This window comes from Triticum aestivum, chromosome 2B, assembly GCF_018294505.1.
Source record: "Triticum aestivum cultivar Chinese Spring chromosome 2B, IWGSC CS RefSeq v2.1, whole genome shotgun sequence".
Lineage (NCBI taxonomy): Eukaryota > Viridiplantae > Streptophyta > Magnoliopsida > Poales > Poaceae > Triticum > Triticum aestivum.
Genome location: NC_057798.1, coordinates 281,649,869 through 281,663,827, shown reverse-complemented (window position 1 = coordinate 281,663,827; position 13,959 = coordinate 281,649,869).

Here is a 13,959-nt window from a genome sequence, read left to right as displayed (position 1 = left end):
GATTATCCTTGGTAGACCCTTTTTGAATACTACAGGGGTTGTTATTGATTATAATAAAAGCAAGGTCACTTTTCATATCAATGGTAATGAGCATATGGTGCACTTTCCAAAGAAACAATTCCAAGTGAATGGTATTAATGTTATTGAAAAATCTCCAACAATCACTATTGGAAGTTTTCAACCACCTCTACCTACTGCCAAAAAGAAATATGAAATACTTGTTGTTGGGGACATGCATATCCCCGTTGAGAACTTAGTGTTTTACAAAAGTTCTTTGGTTTCATGCTAACCTAAAGTGGTTGTTAATAAGATTTAATCAACCTTATTAATGGATCATTTTTGAGAGGTATGAAGTTGATGAATTTAGTAGGCACAACCTTCTGCTCCCACCTTTTGTTTTTTGTTTTTCTTAGCTAGATAAAGAAAAATGCCATGTTTAGTCTGTTTTTTAAATTGTCCGTGCAATAAAAAGTGGTCAAAAAAGTGCTCAGACTCCCCTGAAAATTTAATATGATTTTTTCTAAATATTTCTAAATTTCTGATATAAATAATAGCGAGGGGGGGGCTCGTGACCACGATACACAGGGTGCGCCAGCAACCCCAGGCGTGCCCTGGTGGGTTGTGGCTCCCATGTGGCCATGTCATCTCCTACCTCCAGAAAAAAATCACCATAGCTCTCTCTCTCTCTCTCTCTCTCTCTCTCATGTTCTAGCTCTCAAACCCGTGGATTTCAATCTCTTTGCTCGAAACTCCATTTCCAAAACTGTTTTGGGGGATTGCTACTTGGTATGTGACTCCTGCATTGCTCCAATTAGTTTTTGCTTTAGTAGTTTATATTTTGAATAATTAGCTACTCTTGGTGCTGCTGTAAATGGGCTTGCATGTTGAATTCTTACAGTTCTAAGTAGTTTAAATGCTTGCTATGGCCTTTATGCATCCCTATGAGTAGTTGTATCAATCTTGTGAAGTTTTGTTAACAAAAAATTGTGTCCCTAATTTTTTTAGAAATTGTTCACAAATAAAAATGCAATTCTTAGGAGTTCTTCAAGGAGGATGTCTACAGAGGCATCATCTAGTAGTGGCTCGATACATCAGTCTTATGTTGAACTAAGTGCAAGCGCAATGCAGGATGCCACTATCAAATCATGCCTATGGCCGTGTAACGATTTCATGGTCAGCGTAGGCATTAAGGATGAATTTGATCAATATGTTGACAACGCCGAGCTCGCCCCCTACATTGAAGATAAGTGCATCTAGCATCTCAACCTCACAGAAACTTTTACTAAGAAATTTAAATATTTTCCTCGTGAGTCTAGATTTTGGTTTAGCCTTTATGATGACCCATTTACCATGCTTCTAAGTGTGTTCTGTGATGCCTGCAAAATTCCATATCGGGGTTCACTATACGAGCCACCAAGATCTGAGTATGAGTCACTTTTGACTAGCCTTTGCTACAGTGATAGAGGAGTGACACAAGGTAGAATAAATGTTTTTCACTTCCCATCAATTCAGTACTTTGCACTCTTTAATGACAAATGCACCGTAGGCAAGCAAGATTATAGTACACCATGTGCTCCTAACTTGAGCCTCATATACATTACTCTGACTGGAATTAAACACTATAATCTTGGAGCGATTGTTGCATGAAGGTTGCAGCACAACGCCGGGAGTGGTTATTTTTATGGTGGGATCTATGCTTTTTGTTTAGCTAAAGAGGTTGGTGTTACACCTCTGCCTTATGACCCCATCTCACCTACTCAGTACTTAGACTTTGAGGCCATGAAGCGCCATAAGTTCCTTAAGGGAAAGATCACTGATTATACTTACAACTTGAGGTTCAATAAAGAAATCATTGTGCCTATTGTTTTGCCCGCGCCTTCTCTATTTGATTTTGACAGCAAAAGAAGACATTATGTTCTTGAGAGCGAGGCCCGCTCGTACAAGGCGCAGATTGAGACAACTCGGTGGGCTGAGGAGGCTGCACCAAGAGCCTCCGTGAGCTATCACTCTGACTACTATGCAACCCGTGGATGGTGATTACCAAGCTAGGCCAAAAGCCTAAGCTTGGGTGAGTACGTGTTTCCACCGACACTACGTTCATGTTCGCACATTTCATTCCAGTTGACGGTGTCCACACTTTTTCATTTTATTATCCATGCTAGATTTATCTTCTTGTTTTCTCGCTTGTGTGTTTGAAAAACTTTGAGAAAATCCAAAAATATTTCTTGCTTCTTTTTGATTTTTATTTCTTGCTTAATTAGTTGTAGTATTAAAAAGAAAACCCAAAAAGATTTCTCGATTCTTCTTTTGCTTGTCGGGAGCATTCCCGTGTAAATAATTTTTCTCTTTTTTGTGTCTCCTTCTTTAATTTTCTTTCTTCAATAAATAAGGATGACAATTTCGCCCACGGGTATGGGTATCCGCGGGTACCCTACCCGAAAATAGTGAGCATGGGCAAGACTTGGCAAGATTTTGTACCCATGGGTAATGGGTATCCATTCCCGCAAAATATATGAGTAGGGCATGGGTATGAGATTGCGCCCATGAGTAACCCAATGGATACCCAAAAAATATTAATAAATGAAAATAACTCCTATGATATGCGGGGTCTACATCCAACTCCTATTGCCCAACTCTTAATTCCTTATTCCCTAAACCAATCATAGCTAATAGGATCCCAACAACCAGCTCACACTCCTCATATGTCCTATGTGACTCCTCGAAATGATGAAATCTTGACTGATCACCAACACGCTGTCTTCCAACTCTCAAACTAGCAAACCCCAGTTCTCGCCATCGCCTTCCACTATGCCGGCTTCCACCAACCTTATCTTAATTCTTTGTCGGCTGGAATTGGCCACACACAAGAGGAGGTCGCGTTGGTACTAGATTGATCGCCCATCATCACTTGAATTTTACACTCATTTATGTACTTCTTTAAAATTTAAATGCTATTTGTTGTACCATTTATTGGATACGCATTGGGTATAGAATAACCGATGGGTGTGGGCATGGGTGTCAATCTGTGCCCATGGGTATTGACATGGGTTGGTATAGAAAGTTCCTATGGGTATGGGTTTGGGCAAGAGGACGTTTTACCAACCCATACACTACCCATTGTGACGAGGACACCACAACCATCGACAAGTCTCCAACAATTATAGGTCCAATCATAGGAAGCCGCGCCAAACTAATAAGCGACCAGGTGAATGCTAACTTAAGTTTACCTTGTAACCTTGATGACACAACTATACTTTCATCCCCATTGTATTTGGTTGAACTTAGGTATCACATGGAGGAAATCCAAAAACCTATGAGCTCTTGAAGCAACAGGTTAGGAGGAACAAGTTTGGAGAAAACAAGTTTCAAGTGAAGCTGATGCTGTCAGTTTTTACCTCTGATGTTTCACTGTGCCACACCCATATGGTGGAGATAAGGGACCATAGAAGTATGTCACCAGAAGCTACATCAAATTATCTTTCCAATGCAAAAAACCGCACATCATTTTAAGTTGTGAGTTAAAAGTTGTAGTCATTCTCGTGGAAGGTGTCCAGGCTGTCAAAGCTTCACGAATTTTCGAGGAGCTCTCCAACAACTCCCAAAGATGACAGTTTATTCCCCCAAGGAAGCCATGCAAACCTACTTACTTTTGAAACCATTTTAACACCTAGCTAAGGGGGTTGTCCCTGCTATAAAACCCCATCTCCCCCACCCTCCTGGCAACCTTTTGTCAAACCATTTAGCTACAAGCTTACGCAACAAGACTGCTAGAGAGATCCGAGAGATCTTGCTACCTTTGCTATTGTGAGTTCATTTGGATTCGTGAGAAGGAGCCTCTGGTTCCCCCTAGTTTGTGCTCTACGGTTACGGCCGTTTTGTGTGGATTAGTCCCGGTTTGTGGTTCTGCGATTGTTCGGACAGCGGGTTGGAGTTCTTGTAGCTTCGATCAGCCATCCCCAACATATGCTTTGCATCCAACCTTGGCAGGTATAAAGCTAGTTATCTCGGCTACTTGCAGCTAGTTATCCCTTTCGATTTGATCCTACAACGTGACGATCGGGCCACCCTCGAGAGTGAACTCGTTCAGCGGGTTCCCACCTATCATCTAGCATCAGAGCCTTCGTGGACATGGTAGGATCTGTTATCAAGTTTATCTTGCTATCATCCCTTTAGGTCCAGTGTTTTTCTTGCTATATTCTCTATCCTGGAAGTCCAAAGCCCCACCAAAAATAAATCTAAGCCTTGTTGGTGCTGAGATCTTGTTGTTGCATACCTTGCATGTTCAACTTTGTAATTGCTTTCAGATTTGGTTGTTTTGCTTTGGAAAAAGAGAAAAAAAGAGTGGCAAAAAATCAAGAAAAAAGTGGCAGAAAAAAAGTCAAGAGAGAAAAAGAAAGTGTTGTGTAAGATCCAAATGTTTCAGCTGGGTAGAAATATTTCAGAAGCTTGTGTGTTGTTCAATCTTGGTGCAAAAGTGCAGTAGATCGATCCCCACATTTTCTTGGTTTGCATCAACTTGATTTCAACACAAGCCCCATTTTGAACTCATAAGAAATTTGGTGAGTAAGCGGTGAGGTTGTGTGATTCCACAAAATTATCCTATTCCACTTTTGGCCTTACTAACATGGCATGATCTAGATCGAGTGTTCGTGGAGAAAACCACGGGGAAGAAGATGCCCCGGTCACACGTGCTGATTTTCAGGAATTATGAAACATGGTTCAAGACCTTGGAAGGATGTTTCACGAGCGACCTCCAGCAGGTGGCGATAAGGTTCGACACCGACAACACCCTATTGACCCACTTGAGGAAGCTGGGGATGAGAATTCCGTGCATGCTGCTGTTGACGGTGCCTTGGAGGATGATAACAACAACTATGGTGGACATGTGGCTACTATTGGTGGGCGTGGTGATGCTGCTCATGGAAGGCAACGAGGCGGACAACTTCGAGGCCGAGGACATGGTCCTCGCGGGCACTACTATGACCCTCATGAGCGTGTTGCTCATGGTCTTGGACATTATTTTGATGATTATGATGGTGTCCCACACCGTCGTGCTGCTGAAGATGGGCGTCTTGCAGAATGTTGTGATCGAGATGGCCGATATGACATAGCAAGAATCAAGTTGCATGTCCCCAAGTTCACAGGAAAGGAAGACCCCGATGCATATTTTGATTGGGAAGAGCAGTGTGATCAGATTTTTTGTATCCATAACCTTGCTGATCCGAAGAGAGTAAACCTTGCTTGTGTTGAGTTTTCTGGTTATGCACTCACTTGGTGGAACCAACTACAAGGAAATCAGCTGCTGCTAGGTTGTGACCACATTGACACTTGGGAAGAGATGAAACAAGCAATGAGGCGAAGGTTTGTTCCTTCACAATCTCAAAGAGATCTCCGAAACGGATTGCAGCTCCTCAACCAAGGTACACGCACGGTGGATGAGTACTATAAAGAGGTGGAATTGTTGCTGGTTCATGCACATATTCATGAACGTGAGGAGTCGAAGATGGCAAGATTTCTGAATGGTCTCAACAATGAAATTTCAGATTTTGTGGAGATGTTTCCCTATAACACTCTATAAGATATTCTGGAGCAAGCAAAGCACAAGGAGAGGAAGGTGCAGCTGAGTGGTCATGGACGAATATCTCATAACTGCACCACTACACCATGGCAAAAGTCGCAGTCGAGTGCCTCTCATGGTGGTTCTCAGTTTCAGCATACTTCACATCGTACTGCCAACCGGTGAACAATGGCTTCATCGACATCATCACCAGCTCCTAGGAATGTTGACAAGCATGCTCCTTCTGCTGTTGGAAGTACTTCTAACCCCACGGTTGTACCCTCATCTTGAAGCCAAGATATTGAGTGCTGGAAGTGCAAATGGCATGGTCACATTTCTTCTGAATGTCGAAACAAGAGAGTTCTATTTATCAATGAACAAGGTGAATGGGAATCTGAGAGTGAACATGAAGATAGTGGAGCACCGGGTGAGCATGAGGATGAAGAAAGTGAGAAAAGTTGTTGTGATATTCAAGCCGACATGGGAGATTGCTTTGTTTCCCATCGTGTGCTTAGTGTCAATGCAGTTAGAGAAGAGAAAGGGCAGCGGCATAATATTTTTCACACCTGTGGCACCATCAAGGAGAAGGTTTGTAGAATTATCATTGACAATGGCAGCTGCAACAACGTTGCAAGTTCAGATTTGGTAGAGAAATGGGACTGAAACAAAGAAGGCACCCAAGTCCATATAAGATGCAATGGCTCAATGATTGTGGTACACTTCGAGTAAGCAACTTAGTCACCGTTCAGTTTGTTGGGGAACGTTGCATAAAATAAAAAATTTCCTACGTTCACCAAGATCAATCTATGAGTTCATCTAGCAACGAGAGAGGGGAGTGCATCTACATACCCTTGTAGATCGCGAGCGGAAGCGTTCAAGTGAACGGGGTTGAGGGAGTCGTACTCGTCGTGATCCAAATCACCGGAGATCCTAGCGCCGAACGGACGACACCTCCGCGTTCAACACACGTACGGTCAGCGTGACGTCTCCTCCTTCTTTATCCAGCAAGGGGGAAGGAGAGGTTGATGAAGATCCAACAGCACGACGGCGTGGTGGTGGATGCAGCAGGGTTCCGGCAGGACTTTGCCAAGCGATTGCGGGAGGAGGAGGTGTAGCAAGGGGGGAGGGAGGCGCCAGATGTCAGGGTGAGGCTGCCCTCACACCCCCCTCTTTATACAGGGACCCCAGGGGGGGCGCCGGCCCTAGGAGATGGGATCTCCTAGGGGGGGCAGCGGCCAAGGGGGGAGACTTGCCCCCCAAGGCAAGTGGAGGCGCCCCCTCCCCTAGGGTTCCCAACCCTAGGCACAGAGGGGGCCCAGGGGGGGCGCACCAGCCTACCAAGGGCTGGTTCCCCTCCCACTTCAGCCCATGGGGCCCTCCGGGATGGGTGGCCCCACCCGGTGGACCCCCGGGACTCTTCCGGTGGTCTTGGTACAATACCGGTGACCCTCGAAACTTTCCTGATGGCCGAAACTCAACTTCCCATATATAATTCTTTACCTCCGGACCATTCCGGAACTCCTTGTGACGTCTGGGATCTCATCCGGGACTCCAAAAAACTTTCGGTTTGCTGCATACTAATATCTTTACAACCCTAGCGTCACCGAACCTTAAGTGTGTAGACCCTACGGGTTCGGGAGACATGTAGACATGACAGAGATGGCTCTCCGGTCAATAACCAACAGCGGGATCTGGATACCCATGTTGGCTCCCACAAGCTCCTCGATGATCCCATCGGATGAACCACGATGTCGAGCATTTAAGCAACCCCGTATACAATTCCCTTTGTCAATCGGTACATTACTTGCCCGAGATTCGATCGTCGGTATCCCAATACCTTGTTCAATCTCGTTACCGGCAAGTCACTTTACTCGTACCGTAATGCATGATCCCGTGACCAGACACTTGGTCACTTTGAGCTCATTATGATGATGCATTACCGAGTGGGCCCAGAGATACCTCTCCGTCATACGGAGTGACAAATCCCAGTCTCGATCCGTGTCAACCCAACAGACACTTTCGGAGATACCTGTAGTGCACCTTTATAGCCACCTAGTTACGTTGTGACGTTTGGTACACCCAAGCACTCCTACGGTATCCGGGAGTTACACGATCTCATGGTCTAAGGAAAAGATACTTGACATTGGAAAAGTTCTAGCAAAACGAACTACACGATCTTGTGCGATGCTTAGGATTGGGTCTTGTCCATCACATCATTCTCCTAATGATGTGATCCCGTTATCAATGACATCCAATGTCCATAGTCAGGAAACCATGACTATCTATTGATCAACGAGCTAGTCAACTAGAGGCTCACTAGGGACATATTCTGGTCTATGTATTCACACGTGTATTACGATTTCCGGATAATACAATTATAGCATGAATAAAAGACAATTATCTTGAACAAGGAAATATAATAATGATCCTTTTATTATTGCCTCTAGGGCATATTTCCAATAGTCTCCCACTTGCACTAGAGTCAATAATCCAGTTACATTGTGATGAATTGAACACCCATAGAGTTCTGGTGTTGATTATGTTTTGCTCGCGGAAGAGGTTTAGTCAACGGATCTGCGAGATTCAGATCCGTATGTACTTTGCAAATATCTATGTCTCCATCTTGAACATTTTCACGGATGGAGTTGAAACGACGCTTGATGTGCCTGGTCTTCTTGTGAAACCCGGGCTCCTTGGCAAGGGCAATAGCTCCAGTGTTGTCACAGAAGAGAGTGATTGGCCCCGACGCATTGGGTATGACTCCTAGGTCGGTGATGAACTCCTTCATCCATATTGCTTCATGTGCTGCCCCCGAGGCTGCCATGTACACCGCTTCACATGTAGATCCCGCCATGACGCTCTGCTTGCAACTACACCAGCTTACTGCTCCACGATTCAACATATACACGTATCCGGTTTGTGACTTAGAGTCATCCAGATCTGTGTCGAAGCTAGCGTCGACGTAACCCTTTACGACGAGCTCTTCGTCACCTCCATAGACGAGAAACATATCCTTAGTCCTCTTCAGGTACTTCAGGATATTCTTGACTGCTGTCCAGTGTTCCTTGCCGGGATTACTTTGGTACTTTCCTACCAAACTTACGGCAAGGCTTACATCAGGTCTGGTACACAGCATGGCATACACAATAGATCCTATGGCTAAGGCATAGGGGATGACACTCATCTCTTCTTTATCTTTTGCCGTGGTCGGGCATTGAGCCGAGCTCAATCTCACACCTTGCAATACAGGCAAGAACCCTTGCTTGGACTGATCCATTTTGAACTTCTTCAATATCTTATCAAGGTATGTGCTTTGTGAAAGACCTATGAGGTGTCTCGATCTATCCCTATAGATCTTGATGCCTAATATGTAAGCAGCTTCTCCAAGGTCCTTCATTGAAAAACACTTATTCAAGTAGGCCTTAATGCTATCCAAAAGTTCTATATCATTTCCCATCAAAAGTATGTCATCTACATATAATATGAGAAATGCTACAGAGCTCCCACTCACTTTCTTGTAAACGCAGGCTTCTCCATAAGTCTGCATAAACCCAAACACTTTGATCATCTCATCAAAGCGAATGTTCCAACTCCGAGATGCTTGCACCAGCCCATAAATGGATCGCTGGAGCTTGCATACCTTGTTAGCATTCTTAGGATCGACAAAACCTTCCGGCTGCATCATATACAGTTCTTCCTTAAGATAGCCGTTAAGTAATGCCGTTTTGACGTCCATCTGCCATATCTCATAATCATAGTATGCGGGAAGTGCTAACATGATTCGAACGGACTTCAGCTTCGCTACGGGAGAAAAAGTCTCATCATAGTCAACCCCTTGAACTTGCCGATAACCCTTAGCGACAAGTCGAGCTTTATAAATGGTAATATTACAATCCGCGTCCGTCTTCTTCTTAAAGATCCATTTGTTTTCTATCGCTCGCCGATCATCGGGCAAGTCTGTCAAAGTCCATACTTTGTTTTCATACATGGATTCTATCTCGGATTGCATGGCTTCAAGCCATTTGTTGGAATCTAGGCCCGCCATCACTTCTTCATAGTTCGAAGGTTCACAGTTGTCTAACAACATGATTTCCAGGACAGGGTTGCCATACCACTCTGGTGTGGAACGTGTCCTTGTGGACCTACAAAGTTCAGTAGCAACTGGATCCGAAGTACCTTGATCATCATCATTAATTTCCTCTCCAGTCGGTGTAGGCACCACAGGAACATTTTCCTGAGCTGCACTACTTTCCGGTTCAAGAGGTAGTACTTCATCGAGTGCTACTTTCCTCCCACTTACTCCTTTCCAGAGAAACTCTTTTTCCAGAAAGGATCCGTTCTTGGCAACAAAGATCTTGCCTTCGGATCTAAGGTAGAAGGTATACCCAATGGTTTCCTTAGGGTATCCTATGAAGACGCATTTTTCCGACTTGGGTTCGAGCTTTTCAGGTTGAAGTTTCTTGACATAAGCAGCGCATCCCCAAACTTTTAAAAACGACAGCTTAGGTTTCTTCCCAAACCATAATTCATACGGTGTCGTCTCAACGGATTTAGAAGAGCCCTATTTAAAGTGAATGTAGCTGTCTCTAGAGCGTATCCCCAAAATGATAGCGGTAAATCGGTAAGAGACATCATAGATTGCACCATACCTAATAGAGTGCGATTACGACGTTCGGACACACCGTTACGCTGAGGTGTTCCAGGCGGTGTGAGTTGTGAAACGATTCCACATTTTCTTAAGTGCGTACCAAATTCGTGACTTAAATATTCTCCTACACGTTCTGATCGTAAGAATTTTATCTTTTGGTCACGTTGATTCTCTACCTCATTCGGAAATTCCTAGAACTTTTCAATGGTCTCAGACTTGTGTTTCATCAAGTAGACATACCCATATCTACTCAAGCCATCAGTGAGAGTGAGAATATAACGATATCCTCCGCGAGCCTCAACGCTCATTGGACCACACACATCAGTATGTATGATTTCCAATAAGTTGGTTGCTTGCTCCATTGTTTCGGAGAACGGAGTCTTGGTCATTTTGCCCATGAGGCATGGTTCGCATGTGTCAAATGATTCATAATCGAGAGACTCTAAAAGTCCATCAGCATGGAGCTTCTTCATGCGCTTGACACCAATGTGACCAAGGCGGCAGTGCCACAAGTATGTGGGACTATCGTTATCAACTTTACATCTTTTGGTATTCACACTATGAATATGTGTAACATTACGTTCGAGATTCATTAAGAATAGACCATTGACCATCGGGGAATGACCATAAAACATATCTCTCATATAAGTAGAACAACCATTATTCTCGGATTTAAATGAGTAGCCATCTCGTATTAAACGAGATCCAGATACAATGTTCATGCTCAAACTTGGCACTAAATAAAAATTATTGAGGTTTAAAACTAATCCCGTAGGTAAATGTAGAGGTAGCGTGTCGACGGCGATCACATCAACCGTGGAACTATTCGCGACGCGCATCGTCACCTCGTCCTTCGCCAGTCTCCGCTTATTCCGCAGCTCCTGCTGTGAGTTACATATATGAGCAACGACACCGGTATCAAATACCCAGGAGTTACTACGAGTACTGGTAAGGTACACATAAATTACGTGTATATCAAATATACCTTTAGTATTGCCGGCCTTCTTGTCCGCTAAGTATTTGGGGCAGTTCCGCTTCCAGTGACCCTTCCCTTTGCAATAAAAGCAATCAGTCTCAGGCTTGGGTCCATTCTTTGACTTCTTCCCGGCAATTGGCTTACCGGGTGCGGCAACATCCTTTCCGTCCTTCTTGAAGTTCTTCTTACCCTTGCCCTTCTTGAACTTAGTGGTTTTATTGACCATCAACACTTGATGTTCTTTCTTGATTTCTACCTCTGCTGACTTCAGCATTGAAAATACTTCAGGAATAGTTTTCACCATCCCCTGCATATTGTAGTTCATCACAAAGCTCTTGTAGCTTGGTGGGAGCGACTGAAGGATTCTGTCAATGACCGCCTCGTCTAGGAGGTTAATGTCCAGCTGGGACAGGCGGTTGTGCAACCCAGACATTTTGAGTATGTGCTCACTGACAGAACTATTTTCCTCCATCTTACAACTATAGAAATTGTCGGAGACTTCATATCTCTCGACCTGGGCATGAGCTTGGAAAACCATTTTCAGCTCCTCGAACATCTCATATGCTCAGTGTTTCTCAAAACGCTTTTGGAGCCCTGGTTCTAAGCTGTAAAGCATGCTGCACTAAACGAGGGAGTAATCATCAGCACGTGACTGCCAGGCGTTCATAACGTCTTGGTTCTCTGGGATGGGTGCATCACCTAGCGGTCCTTCTAGGACATATGCTTTCTTGGCAGCTATGAGGATGATCCTCAGGTTCCGGACCCAGTCCGAATATTTGTTGCCATCATCTTTCAGCCATGTGTCCTCTAGGAACGCGTTGAAGTTCATGTTGACATGAGCGTTGGCCATTTGATCTACAAGACATATTTTGCAAAGATTTTAGACTAAGTTCATGATAATTAAGTTCATCTAATCAAATTATTTAATGAACTCCCACTCAGATTTGACATCCCTCTAGTCATCTAAGTGTTACATGATCCAAGTCGACTAGGCCGTGTCTCATCATCACGTGAGACGGACTAGTCATCATCGGTGAACATCTCCATGTTGATCGTATCTTCCATACGACTCATGTTCGACCTTTCCGTCTCTATGTTCCGAGGCCATGTCTGTACATGCTAGGCTCGTCAAGTTAACCTAAGTGTTTTGCATGTGTAAAACTATCTTACACCCATTGTATGTGAACGTAGGAATCTATCACACCCGATCATCACGCGGTGCTTCAAAACGACGAACTTTAGCAACGGCGCACAGTTAGGGGGAACACTTTCTTGAAATTATTATAAGGGATCATCTTATTTACTACCATCGTTCTAAGTAAACAAGATGCATAAACATAATAAACATCACATGCAATTATATAGTAGTGGCATGATATGGCCAATATCATATAGAACCTTTGATATCCATCTTCGGGGCTCCATGATCATCTTCGTCACCGGCATGACACCATGATCTCCATCATCATGATCTCCATCATCATGATCTCCATCACCGTGTCTCCATGAAGTTGCTCGCCAATTATTACTTCTACTACTATGGCTAACGGTTTAGCAATAAAGTAAAGTAATTACATGGCGCTAAATCATTGACACGCAGATCATACAATAATTAAGACAACTCCTATGGCTCCTGCCGGTTGTCATACTCATAGACATGAAAGTCGTGATTCCTATTACAAGAACATGATATCATACATCACAATATATCATTCATCATTCATCACAACTTTTGGCCATATCACATCACAAAGCAATTGCTGCAAAAACAAGTTAGACGTCCTCTAATTGTTGTTGCATCTTTTACGTGGCTGCAATAGGGTTCTAGCAAGAACGTTTTCTTACCTACGAATAAGCCACAACGTGATTTGTCAACTTCTATTTACCCTTCATAAGGACCCTTTTGTGACACCCCAAAATTTTGGCCTTGTTTTAATGGAATAAAATTTTGCCAGGATTTAAAACTTTGAATTTTTGAGCTCCATTTTGATTTTTTAAATCATTTCCTTCCCTGTTATGATGAGTTTTTCCCAAAGAGAAAACTTTTCAAAAATGTTGTTGGACTTGTTTTAACCTCTCAAGAAAAACTTTCCTTTTATCAGTGTAACTAATTAAATAATTATGTTGCTTGATCTTTATTTTCTTGAAAAGGGTTTTTCTAGGTTAAATGGCCTTAATTGAACTACAACCATTTGATAAATTCACTTAAAATTTCCACAAAAATTTGGAGATGTCATGTGATGTTTTTAAATCACTTTTATGCTAAAATATATTTCATTCATGAAATATTTTGAGCCTTACACTCAATTTTTCTTCTCTGGTCCAGAGTGCATTTTGCACTACAACCTATTTAAATATTTCTTTAAAACTTCTACCAAAATTAAGGGAGGTCAGTAGGAGCCTATTATCCACTTTGTGCAAAAACCTATTTGTGTCCTTTGAAAAATTTGAGTGAATCAACCTCATCTTCATTCTGGACCAACTTGATGGTTTGTACAGCAACCATGTTTTTACTTGCTCTTTAACCCTTGATTATTTCTCCTACTTGTAGTCCCCCATGTTAAACCCTTAAGTCCAGGAGCATGCACCTTTTGGATCATTTTTGGTTCATGAAATAATGTCATTTATTTCCTGTCCAGAATTGAAGTTTTGTAAAACTTGCACTAACAAGTTTCTTCTTTTGTCCAACTAACATCACCACTCTCTCTTTCATCCACAGAGACACTGATCTGGAGATTTTGGCCACTCCAAGAAATGCCTAAGTGCCCTTGGCATTTT